Genomic DNA, 13,801 nt, shown 5'->3' with positions numbered 1-13,801 from the left:
GTAGGAAAAAAAAAATAGAGGAAAAAAAAATAGGTATAAAATTGAAACACAGTAAGTCATGTTCTAAAACAACAGCAGATTAAGTTTTGGGTTATCATTATAGGAAAGCATTGTTTAGGCATTTAATTTTTCCCCTTTTCCCAACTGTTTAGCTCTACAATAACAGCAGCCATAGAGTAAAACAAGGGAATAGGTTTTTTAATTTCTTAGGTCTGGTTTATTGACAAGACTGTTGTTGCACACACTGACTCAGACTGAATCTTCTGAAGATCCTGTTCTTTGCTGTTTCAAAATAGCATCTTGGCACTTATTCATTCTTTGTTTGCGGTGGACTGGATTTTCCCCACTGTTTTCTATTGTTGGTAGTTACTCTGTGGGTACGTCCATTAATGAATATGGTGCTACTCATACTGAATTTTGACATGTTAGTAAGGTGATATGGTCAAATTTCTAGCAGCTATTCCCCCTGATGTAGAATTGTCTTCCAAAAAATTTTTGGCACAATCTATCCAAATGTAAACAAGAATGAGCAGGCCTTGGCCTAATTTCTGGCAATTGTAATTCTGCTGCTTTCTGAGCTTACATTTCTTAATCAAAATAGCCCAACTGTATTTTCATTACCTTTTTTCCATCCTTCTCCTCTTTCCCTCACTCTCTTTCCTCTTACTTTTGCTACATAGACAAAAGAAACAAAAAGAAACCTAAATAAAGCTGAAGAGTCAACTCCTGCATTATCACTCTATAAAATCTGGGAAAACCTTTATTAAACATTTTGCATTTCATTTGAAACATATACAAAATGTAAGTACAAGAATTAATTTCACAATGTAGAATTAAATATGAAATAAAACCTATGGGCCTGTTTTTCAGTTAATCTGTATGAGACATAAACTGATTTTGATTTATCAAACACAGCTTTCATTTTTGTTCATACCAAACAACATCTTCAGCAGTTGTATGGGCAGTAAGACATTTCTTTTTTTTGTTCATTTTCCCATCATCCTAATGAGGTGACAGAGGCCAAGTACAGCACTGAATCAAAGGAGTCAGTCTAGCAGTGTTCTGCTTGGGGCAGTAGTATTTCATTACAGACATTTCAAAATGTGCTTGTACGAGGGTGTGACTTGTTTCGCAACTGCAGTGGATTCTTTGGGGCATCTTTTATGATTCCTCTGAGATTTGTTTGACTTGACCTGTGAGCAGATGGTGTTCGGTGTTCCAGAGAAAATCTCCTATTTCCTTTTGAGGAATAGTGATTAAACAAAAGCAAAAGTAACATCATGTTGGAGTCCTTTAGATGCAGCTACAGGGAAAGCACTCACCTTTTTATTCTCTTTTCCAAAATAATTTCATAGGTATATACAACTGTAATCAACTTTTTTGCTGAAATTATAGGGTGAATTTTTCCTCCCCCTGATTTGAGTTCTTGCACTCTGTCTCTTAAGTAAATAGGGAAGATTGAACCAGGAATCTTCTACATTTAGACACCAAAATATATGTGGTTGTTGCCACAAATCATAAGATAAGATGGATAAGATGGGAAACAGCTGTTAGAACATCATGGGCATGTGTTTGTGAAGAGCTTGTACATCATATAGAGAATAAGATTTCTTGCAAAGGTGCACAGAAGTGTAAGATGAACTTGTAGCTCCAACCAGATGTGTTTTGGGGGCAGAGGCTCTGCTTGCTCAGGTGGTGTTTCCCATCTTTGCTCCCCCATGAAGCACAGGCAACTGCAAGAAGCAGCTTAGCTCCAAATCTGCTCCCTGCGACATGGCCAACACGGCTGACAAAGCTCAGCCTTGGAAAACCCCCTTAGCAAACAGCTCGTGGAACTAGGAGCACTCAACCTGCAACAGGTGGGGTGCAGCCTCTGCACTCTGTGGGCTGACAAATTTGGGTTTTTCAGGCTGCCTATGAGGGAACAAACTGGTACTTCCTCCAGAGCAGCAACACTGTGAGTTTCCGCTCTGTGCTGTGTCCTGAACACACTGTACTGAGAGATATGTCTGTTTGCAAAGCATGGGGGGAAAAAAGCACTCTGAAAACCCCTTAACTCTGAACATTGCAAAAGCCTCTGATAATATCCAGAGATGGAGATTCTGTGGCTGCATTTTTTGGTTGTGAGAATTAAGACAAGGTTTTAAAAAAACAGCCTTGCTAATATCAGAAAGGGTTGCCTGCAGTTCACTTATCAGCAAGAATATTTATTTATATTGGTGTTCTTTGGTTATCAGTAACAGCACCAACACGAGTTTATGGTAGAAGTTCAGTTTACGTGAAACTATATTGTTTACGTGAAACAATAAGTTGAAAAAAAGCCTGAGAAATCTTTATAATGCTAGTGCATTTTGGTACACTTCTAATTTGTTTTACATGACATTTTCTTAGCTTTCCTAAATGTCTTGTCTGACTGGTAGAAAGCCTACTTGTTTTAAGCAAATTTACTGTGGGACTAGAAGCAACATGAACTGACATTTCAATAGCTTCAGATACATATAATGCAGAGAGAAGCGTAATATTCGCAACTGTTATATCTGTCTTCTAGGGGACTGAAACACACATATTAGAAAAGTTTTTTTTCTCCATAAAATATAGCTCCAACAGAGTTCCAGACTTTTTTTAAACTTCTGTAATCATCCTGTGTCTCTTAATTTCAGTGTGATCAGTATTTAGGATCCAATCGCTTGATTTTTGGACCCATTTGTAATACCTGCCTACATTTTTTGGTTGAAAGAGATAGGGAAATTATTTCTAGAAGGAACATACATATGAAAATACCACTTTAAAATCTTAAACTGTCTAATTAGAAATTTCCAGTGTGTAACAAGTACATTTCCAAGGTTTTTTCTAATAAAACTGGAATTTGAGCTATTTTATAATACTGTACTACAACTCAATTTAAGAAAATCAGACTTCACTTTAAAACCTGAGGCAGTCCATATAATTTGACAAACATGGGTTAAGCAAGTGCCAGGGATTTTCCAAAGAATATAGGAGAGCTTGTGGGCAACCATATCCTGCCAAGGCGATGTTAGTGGGACGTCAGCTGCGTCGTGCTTCTTTGAAAGCTCTCACATCACTGTTTAACTCAGTTATGGATCAGTGCTGCTTTCACCTTGCCATCAGGCCATTTTTTTGGAGTTACCTGATGCAAATATAAACAAGATAACTCTCTCCTCATTATTTTTAGCTACTATATTGTTGCAGGTTATACACAAAAAAAAAATCTATTTCCTGAGAGGAACCTCTTGCTAAAAGAAACCCTTGCATATTGGAGAGTCATCAAAATATAAGCCTATGTCACACTTCAGTCATCCTCCACTGCTTAAACAACTTCTCTACCCTACCAAGTGTAATTTAGAGTATGGTGAGGCAGCTGTAATTTATGCTTACCAATGCAAAATCATTATTCCCTGCTTAGTAGAAAAATAGCTCAGTTGGAGGTCCTAGCTCAGTGTGCTCATACTGAAGCACGGAGTCATGAAGGGGGGGCATACTGTGTCTTCCTAAGTCATGGTATCACTGTGCTTCCCTTACAGTGTTCCATTTACTTAAGACGTGTCAATTCTTCTAAAACTTGCCAAGGTTATTCATAATAGAATAACTTGGGTTATTATGAGAGAAATGCAGAGGGCATCTGACCATGAAGTACAACTACCATGGCCTTTTGAGTCATATTTTGATCAAGGTATCCATGGCCTTCCTTTTCATGCAGGTCATTGTGCAGCTGCAGTACATTATTTTATTATGACTTTTTTTTTCCAATAGTAGCTGGAGTTTTCTGGTTAGAGGTGGGCAAAATCTTGGGAGGGGACACAGCCAGGACAGCTGACCCAAGCTGACTGAAGGAATATTCCATAATAAATCATGTCTGTTCAGATATAAAACCTAAAAGAAAGGAGGAGGAAGGGGAGACATTCCTCATTATGATGTTTGTCTTTTGAAGCAACTGCTACACATGCTGAAGTCTTGCTTCCTGGGAAGTGACTGGACATCACCTGTTGATGGGAAGTAGACCACAAATCTTTTGTTTTCCTTTGCTCCCACACATTCCATCTTATTTTCTGGCCCAGCCCTCCTCCCTGTCTTGCTGAGAAGGGGAGTGATAGAGTAGCTTGGAGGGTACTTGGCATCCAGCCAAAGTCAGGCCACAACAAAGCTCAAAGGCCTGGAGTAGGGTTGGAGTAGTGTTGATAGACTGTAGGGGACGGAAGGAGCCAAATCTGACGTAGAATGATCAGTAGTGACCTTTTATGACTCAGTCTGCCTCTGCCTGGACATTGTCTTAAAAGTACCAAATTGAGATGATGTAAAATAGGGTTAGACATTTTGGATGGTAAGAGGATCCATGCTTTATCACAGATCCTTAGATCTATGCTGGTGGATGTCCCCCATGAAGTCAGTACTGATTGTAGATGGGTATTTTTCCTAGATTCTTGTTTTTCCTTTTCACTTACCAGAGTAGACATATTGTGCCAACACTGGACCAACATTTGGTTGCAAAAAGTTGTTTTAAGCTATATCTACGTGAAAATGCATCCATAGAAACAGAGAGACCTGATTGTCTAAGCACTGTCCTGGCAACTGTAATCCCTTTACTGTGCTTTTTGACCTTACACTAACATCTTCAAAAGCTTTCTAAAAATAAGTTTACATCACTAAATTTTCTTTCTACATTGCAAATTGGAAATTTTAACCTTTTTAGCCTATACTTAATATATAATAAGTATAGATGATAGATCTATGACTCAATACTACCATTTACCATGATGTTATTACTCAGAGCACATCTGAAACCAGAGTTTGCTTTCTGAAAGTTTAGGGGGGAAAAAGTAATACTCGGGATGCATCCATGGCTGATGTATTGAAATGCACTTTACCCTTTTCAAAAGAAACTAAAAAAAGAAAATCTTTGCTGATGGGTTGTTTTAGAATTCTCGTGTTTTTCTTATGCAAATCTTTAGAGAGAAAATGTCTAACCAGTAGCAGGATGCAGGACATATTATCAGTGGAAGTAAAATTTTTGGTAAATGTTATTTTGGATACTGGATAAAGTAAGCACTGCATCATTAGTCAGGAGCTGTACATGTGGTTTTCATTCCTGGATGTTGGAAAGATTACTTTTCCTATTATGTAATTTGGCTTGTGCAATGTTTATTTGATTATGCATATAAAGAGCAAAAAGGTTGTAAAAAAAAATACGTTAGACATATTCTCTATATATGTGCAGGTATCTTGTGCATGTGCATAGTTTGTGGTTATTGGTAATAAAGGGAAGGAAACAGAAGGGTAAAGGGTTGAAAGAAGGGAAAAAAGCTGAAGATAAAAGAAAAGGAGTAAAATTGAGAAATTGCAGTGGAAAAAAAGAAAGCTCATCTCTGTTTTGGGCTTGAATCTCAGTTGCCTGGGAAAGGTTTAACAAGTGTTCCCCTGAAGAGAAAGTTTAGAACTGAGTCTCAGGGGTTTCAATGGAAAGAATTGTTCAAACAAAGAAACGAGCTGCCTAACATCTTTCATTGTAAGGCATGTGCTTTAAGTATTTTTATGTGGACTTTTTTTCACCAAGCATTAGTTTCTGGGTTTGAAAGTAGCTTTCTAGTTGTATTTGGTTGGTCCTTTAGGAGGCCTAATCCTGATCCTTGTTGATCTCCATACAATTAATCCCTCCCGTGACTTCCCTGTTAGCCATTAGCCTATCTTGGTATAGTTTAAGCCCCTTGGCTTGTGTTTTCCAGCAAAAAAAATGTATTACAACATGGAGAATTCTGCCTCTGCTTTTTACCCACTTGTAGTTTGCCAGTAACTCTCTCTCTTCATTAGGAAAAAAAAGCACAAACCAAACAATGAAAAATGTATCAGAACAATTTTTTTACCGGCATGTTCAGAGCACATTTATAAGACCTCTGATAGCCTTCACAGATCTATTATGAACTTTTTTTATTCAATTCATGTTTTTGAAATGTGGCAAAACCAGACTGTCAAGTTTCAGCTGGTGCAGAGTTAATTTTTTCATAGTAACTGGGACAGTGCTTTGGACAGTGTTCTGGATTCAGGATGAGAAAAATCTTTACAACACACTGATGGTTTGGCTGTTGCTACTTAGTGCTCACCCTAAGTCCAAGACCTTTTGATATCTCATGCACTGCCAGTGAGGAGCTGCACGAAAAGCTGGAATAGAGCATGACCAGGACAGGTGACACAAAGTGGCCAAAAGGATATTTTATACTGTAGAATGACATGTCCAGTATATAAATTGAGGGAGTCACATGGATGGGTGTTCAGGAATGGGCTGGGCATCGGTCATCAGGTGGTGTTGCAATTGTGTTGTGCATCACTTGTTTCTTTCTGGCTTCTGTTACTCTCTTTCATAGTTATCATCATCATCATCATCATATTTTGTTTCAGTTATTAAATTGTTCTTATTTTAACCCACAAGGTTAAAGTTTTCTTGGGGATTCTCCTACCCACTGAGGGAGCGGGGGGGAGTGAGCGAATGGTACTTGGCTGCTGTCTGGGATTAAACCATGACACAGGCACAACATGTCACTGAGGTGCTTGTAATGGTGATTAGAGCAGAATGTTTGCTTCATATGTGTTGTAGAATAGACAGTTGCTCATGCATCCAAGTATGCCCTTTACCTCTTTAGAAGAGCGTAAAGTTACAACTCATGTTCTTAATGTGATCCATAGTAATTTCCAGATTTCATTCAGCAAAAATAAAACTAGCCAGTGGGTGCAGTAGATCCGCAGTATGTTTTACATTGCTTTCTTTACATTGCATCCCACTGATGTGCCCTTCAAATGTTTTTGGACATCTATCTTGGTCACTAATGCACTATAAAATATTATTTTTGTCTCATTTAATACAAGCCTGGGATAAAGGCGTTTCCATTCAAATTTACCACAGCACAAAACTGGGGAAAAAAGTACATTAAATATTAGTTAAAATTCAATCTGAGATCTCTTCTGAAGAAACAGTACAGTATTTAGTGACAAATGTGGACAGAATTTATTGTGGCAAGAATAATTAGCTATGCAAAAATAGGATGAGGGATAACTGGTTGTTTACCAGTTCTCCATGAAAAGATCTCATGTGTGTTGTGGATGATAAACTGAGAATGAGTCAACAATTTTGTGCTATGGCAATAAAGACAGATATGATTTTGGCCTACATATAAAGCAATTTATTCTTAAGGACACATAAAGTCCTTCTGCTCTAGATGTGTACTGAGATGAAATGCTATCAAAAGTGCTGTACCCCATAACTTAAGGAATACATTAGCAAAGTAGTTTGATCAAGGAGACTGGCAAAAATCTCAGATATAAAATATTTCCCAAAAGACTGAAAGATCTAGGATTTCAATGAAGAGAACAGCAAATGGAAAAGCATAGCAATTTACAAGCATATAAAGAAATATTGCAGCAAACAAGGGAAAAATCACTTTCCCACAACTGTATTGGCTCTGACAAGACATAACCTGTGTATACTGCACCAAGAAGGAGTTGAGTTTAACATTGGGTAGTAATCTCTTCAGATAAGTGCTGTGAAGCACTGAAACAGATTTCTTGGAGAGGATTTGTGTTCTTTATCACTAGACAGAGATTAGGCATTAATGAGGTAGGGTGTGATTCAGAGGTATTTTTTAAGGAGAGAAAGGCTTTTTAGTTCTCAGACACAGTACAGTTTCTTGTAGTAAAAGGCTTACAAGGACAGCAAGTAATTTCTGATGGTACTTCAAAAATATTTTGAATTCTCACTCATGGTAAACCATCCCATAGCTGTACCCATTATGCAATCACAGGCCAAGACTTGCTGCAATGAAAGGTAACAAGGTGGCATCTGTTATACATGCAATTCCTATCTGTGCAGTAAAGCTCGTAAAAACCTCCAATTAGTGCTGAAACACCTTCCATTGTTCAAGGCTGCCATAAAGCACATAAAATTGGGCCATGCTCTTTAATTCAGTCTTTCACTGAGTTTTACAAAGCGCAAAGTCTCTGTTTCCAGAGTGTTACGTGATCTGTTTGTTAGTGTGTCTAGAAGACTGTGTGAACAGTCTGAACCCGTGTGCCTTTGGCACTGTGAATTTTTGTACAATCTTGTAGAGATCTCTAGAATTTTACCTACTGTAGAAACAGAAATTTCTCTAGTGTGAATGTTGCTTGAATTTCCTCAGAAACTAGTGACTACCATCTCAAATGTTACCCATGTTAAGATTAGCATGCACTTTCCATATGGTTTTCTTCACATCCCTTCATAGAAACAATAAGCTTTAAAAAACCACAAAACCAAAACCAAAACCAAACACCCCTCCCCCCCAAAAAACCAAACCCAAACCAAACCAAACCAAACAACGACAACAACAAAAAAACCTACCAAACAAAACAAAAACAAATGACACATACAACAAAAATGTCCACATATTTCTTTCTCCGTCAGGCGAGTGTAAAACTAAAAGAGGAGAGAATTAATTAGATATTAGGAAGACATTCTTTCCTGTGTGGGTGGTGAGGCACTGGAACAGGTTGCCCAGAGAAGTTGCCCCATCCCTAGGAGTGTTCTAGTCCAGGTTGAATGAAGCTTGGAGAACCTGGTCTTGTTGTGCAAGGTGTCCCTGCCCATGGCAGGGGGGTTGGAACTAAATAATCTTTAAGATTTCTTCCGACCCAAACCATTCTAAGATTCTTTGACTCTATGATAACCTTGTTGCTTAATGTATTTATGGAAAAGGATTCATATCATCATGGCTAGGCTTCATGAACGAAGATTTGGGAAGGCACTACCCACACTTGTTGCAAACGTGTTGGTGGCTAAAAGGGCCAATACGAGATAGACATGACCAGTTGCAAAAGGCACAGCAGAAAGACTCCCCAGGTGGTACACTCTGCAAGGCACGATTCTTTCTGCATTGTCTTTTCACCTCAAGAGTGATCCTGCGTGCTTTCTCAAAAGCATCAGCAGCGTTATAGATGGTGTGTGTCCAAACTTCCCGGTTGGAGGCCAGAGTAGACCAGTTATGTTGATCAATATGGCCAAGGCTGAGATGTTGTTTCAGGGAGTCCTTGTATCTTCTCTTCGGGGCTCCTCTCTTGCGGCAGCCAGTGGCAAGTTCACCATAAAGCAAGATCTTAGGGAGGCGGTGGTCCTTCATCCTTGAGACGTGCCCTGCCCAACACAGCTGTGTTCTCAGTAACATGGCCTCAATGCTTGTGACTGCTGCTTGTTCTAGAACAGATGTATTGGTCACATAATCTGACCAGTGGATGTTTAGGATTGTGCGGAGACAGCGTCGAAGGAGGTGTTCTAGGAGACGCAGGTGGTGGCGGTAGATGACCCATGATTCAGATCCATATAAGAGAGTAGACAGCACTATGGCTCTGTAAACATTGATCTTTGTACTTTTCTTCAAGTGTTTATTACGCCGTACTCTTTTATGGAGTCTTCTGAAAGCACTGTATGCCTTAGCTAACCTGTTGTCTACCTCTCCGTCAATCTTACCATCTGAGGAGATGAGGCTACCTAGGTAATTAAACTGCTGGACTGATTTGAGCTCTGATTGGCCAATGGTGATGTGGGGATGATGGGGGACTTCCTGAGGTGCTGGCTGATAGAGAACTTCTGTCTTTTTTAAGCTGACTTCCAACCCAAAGAGCTCCGCAGCATCTGCAAAGCAGGATGTTAAACGCTGCAGAGCTGCTTCTGTGTGGGCAACAAGGGCGGCGTCATCAGCATAGAGCAGCTCCCGGACAAGATGGTTTAAGGTCTTGGTGTGGGCCTTCAGTCGCCTTAGATTGAAAAGGCTTCCATCAGTACGGTATCAAATGTAGATACCTGATCATTGAGGTCTGCCTTGGCCCTTTGGAGCATCATGTTGAAGAAGACTGTGAATAGGGTTGGTGCAAGAACGCAGCCTTGGTTCACACCATTCTTAATTAGAAAGTGCTCAGAAAGTGCATCGCCATATCTGACTTGGCCTTGCTGATCCTCATGGAGTGATATGATCATTTTGAGGAACTTGGGGGGACAACCTAAATGTTCCAAAATCTGCCACAGACCTTTTCTGCTCACAGTATCAAGAACCTTTGTTCTGTTCCCTACACTTCTCTTGCAGTTGTCTGAGAACAAATACCATGTTTGTGGTACTCCTGTTGGCTCTGAAACCACACTGATTTCAGGTAGAATTCCTTCTGCTATAGCGGGTGTTAATCTGTTCCTGTTACTACATTGTTACAACAGAAATAGAGTGGAATCCTATAGTCTGTTCAGGCTGAGAATTCGTCACATTGAGGAGGCATTAACACTGCAAAAGTCAACATGGTTATCTGCTCTGAGGGTATGTCCACCACCGATTTGGGCTCAAACAGTTGTTAAATCTGTTGTTTTCCTGTGTGCCGTTTTAAAATAAAGGAGTATTATTTTTATTTTACTGTAAAATGCTTTACTGTAAAGCTCAGGAACTCAGAATACCAGATATTTGATAGATAAGAACACCTGCAATTTTTTTCTCAAATTTACCGTTCTGTAGTTTCAAGATGCAGTTGAAAGAGATTGTCCTTAGAATTCAAGATGTGATGATAACAGAATGAAACTGTCTTTATTACATGGAGTTATTTTAAATCTCTTGCTTAGAAGGGGAAAAAGTATGTCAGTCCTTTCATTTTTTAACAATTGTTATTTCCTTATCAGTGTTGCTTGGGTTTTATTTTTATTTTCCTTTTTTAATATTAACTATTTAATAGTGCTAACAAGTAGTTCCAGTATACATCTTGTCAGTTGTTTCCTGTTTTTCTTTGAGAGTATTAGAAAGAGGGCTTTCCATATCATATGTAGCTGGAACGTCTCCCCAGATTTTAGGAAGTATTGTACTTTAAGATGTCACAGAACACTTCACAAAAACAGTTAAAGGGTCAGATAAACATGCTTCACCCCCCTGAGAAGTAAGCAAGCCTAGCATCTGCTTTTTATATGTCTGAGGGGGAAAAAAAAGGAAAATCAAAGAAAAGCAGATTCTGGCTTGCCAGTAAGTGAGGTAATTTTTGTCAATGAATTGATGTAAAGGTGTATGATTTTCTGAGATTACATCTTTTCCAAAGGGAAGATGGTATTATCTGTTGATTTCTATGTCCTAATCTTTCCATGTTTGTTGTATTTAAAACTATCAATTTAGACTGAATTAACATCTTCAGTAGTCATCCATGAGAAAACAATCTTATATATTAAAGCTGTTTCTCATCATTCTAGTCATGGAAAAAAACATCTAAAGTAAATGTTGATTTGTACTGGACGAAAAATAACTGATTAATTTCAATATTTTTTTTCCAGTTCTAAAATTATTAACACATCATTGTATACTAGTATGGAATTATACCTTGGAGAAGACACATGCTAAAGACAGTTATTTCTAACTTGATTTTTAGCCTCTTTCATAGAACAGACCTTTCATAGATTCTGACATACCCAGGGCTTTTGATAGTGTGTTTTATATTCTGTTATGTCATGATAGAAATATTTGAGATGGAAGTAAAGTGTTCTTTATGGGAAAAGTGACACTATGAGTAGAATAGGAGTTGGGGGGGGGGGAGTCTTTAAGATAGTTAAATAAGTTTTGATAGGAGTAGTGAAAGAGAAACAAAAAATGGGAATGTGTTGCTTTCAAGGTTAATAAAGAAATGTGTAGTAACCAAAACAAAATTAGGGATCAAAACAAAGTCAGTAGTCAGAACGAAGTGGTCAACACAGAACCAAAGATAGACACTCCAGTTAGGTAAAAATAGTCAAAAACAGCAAGAGTGGTGACATCTTGGGACAAAAGCTAAACAGTTGTCTTTTCAATGCTACAAGAAATCTAAGCTGGGAGCAAAACCTCTTAAAATGGGGAAAAAATCAAAACAGTGTTTGGTTTTTCTTGTCTTCATTGCAGAAGGCAATATTTCAGTGGGTAACTTTTTTTGGTTGGTTGGTTGGTTTTTTTGCTATTACTCAGAATCAAAACAAACAAAACAAAAACCTTATAGTTACCCAAGATAGAAATAAAAAATAGCTTCATTATACAGGGCCTATTAAAAAATCAAAACAAAACAAAAAAAAAACTTGCTTGAAGGCTATACTACAGGAAATAATGCTCATCTTCAAACAAACAAGGTTTGTAATGATGTAATTTATTCCAGTTTCATCTTTCTAGGCCTTTTTCTATAGAGTAGTTGATATTTTGGGATATTTTTCTTGTATTCCCAACCAATACTAGGAATACAAGACAAATAGTTCCATGTGACAAATGTGTCATGGTAATGGAATAACATCTTAAAAGATATCTGTCAACATATATCATCACACATATATATCATATATGTGAATAAAAATTACAGGAAGAGGTGGTTTTCATTGGCTGGCTGACCTTTACTTCAAGAAAAAAAAGCGAGTTTTGAAGGTTAATATGGCTTTGTGTATTTCTGGTTTATATAACTCTCTAGAGTACTTTTGAAAGCAAGTATTAGTAAAAGTGATTCATCTGTATAGGTTTTCATTTTTATAGAACTTTTGTTAACTGAATATAAAGGAGTATTCACAGAAAAGTTTCAAGATGCTCAGGTAATTTTTAAGAGCATACATGGTCTTTGAAATACTCAAATGTATCAAGTTGAAAAAAAATATTTCAGAACATAAATATGACTTTATAGAAGACTATTCTTGTGCTAGGACTCTTGGCTTCAGTATAATCATTAAATGAAATGATCTGTCAATTTGGTTTCATGTCTTAAAGCTGATCGTGTCAACTCAGGAATGCCTTTGGGGAAAAAAAAAACTTTCATGCCTAAGAAATATTGAAAATTTGAAGGATGAAATGGATCAGATGTTGTGTCCAATATCAGCTGGTCGAGGGAGGTGATCCTTCCCCCCTACTCAGCACTCCTGAGGTCACGCTTGGAATGCTGGGTTCAGTTCTGGACTTCTCAGTGCAAAAGACAGACTGCAAAAGACTCAGTGCAAAAGTCCAGTGAAGGCTGACAAGATGATTAAGAGACTGAAACACCTATCCTATGAGGACAGAAACAAACACCTTTAATTGCAGTTTCTCTTTTCCCTGTTGCTTACTTGCTCAGTGATGTTATCAGATGGTATCTCAGCTTGGTGTCTGACTGAGCCTGTACCTTCTGCAGAGAGCTGTAGAAAGTATCTGGATTCTGCTGGAAATTATTTTGGGATTCACTGAGTACGCACACCTGATGCACTGGAAGCGACAACAAGGAATGCATTCTTGCCTTGCTGCATGGTGCACGCAAGTCCACCTAAGCAAACCCAGAAGGTACCAGGGAGATCAGTGAAACATGTGGCTAGGCTTGTCTCAGATATATATTTTACCAGCATCAACTCTAAGCTTACTTAGTAGAGCTGACCTGTGAGACAGAAGGGCTGGATAAGTTACACCCTCCTAATAGGAATAGCAGTGACCACATACTCTCGAGACATACTGACTCCCACGCTGTCCCTTGGGCTGCTCTGTTGTGCGTCATCTCTAGAGTAGGTCAGTGGCTGTAAAGCACATACTGGTCTCCAGGGAGTGCACAGAAAACCCTGATCTCTCTTACCCTTGAGAGCTCTCTTTAACTATCATGTCCATAGCCTTCAAGTCATCATCATGTATGTGTAATTTGACTCTTTTTCACAGATAACGCATGTTCCTGACACATCTTAATAAATAATCATGACTTAATAAATGAAAGGGCAAGGAGAGACAGCACAGTTGGAAAAAAAAAGGGGAGGGGGAGAAGGGAGTGAACATTTGGCTTCAGTGTGCAA

General features: G+C 38.4%; 1 protein-coding gene across 1 annotated transcript in view; it reads left to right on the top strand.

The window, feature by feature from the left end:
• ADGRV1 (adhesion G protein-coupled receptor V1) overlaps positions 1–13,801 on the top strand; it is a 274,545-nt gene that overhangs the window by 212,581 nt on the left and 48,163 nt on the right. The gene's annotated exons all lie outside the window — the stretch shown is intronic.

Source organism: Manacus candei, unplaced genomic scaffold (assembly GCF_025592945.1).
Source record: "Manacus candei isolate 608988 ecotype Guabito, Panama unplaced genomic scaffold, ASM2559294v1 h1tg000016l, whole genome shotgun sequence".
In the NCBI taxonomy this organism is placed as follows: Eukaryota; Metazoa; Chordata; class Aves; order Passeriformes; family Pipridae; genus Manacus; species Manacus candei.
Note: the sequence above shows the minus strand (reverse complement) of the source record. Positions and strands in the feature narration are given on the sequence as shown.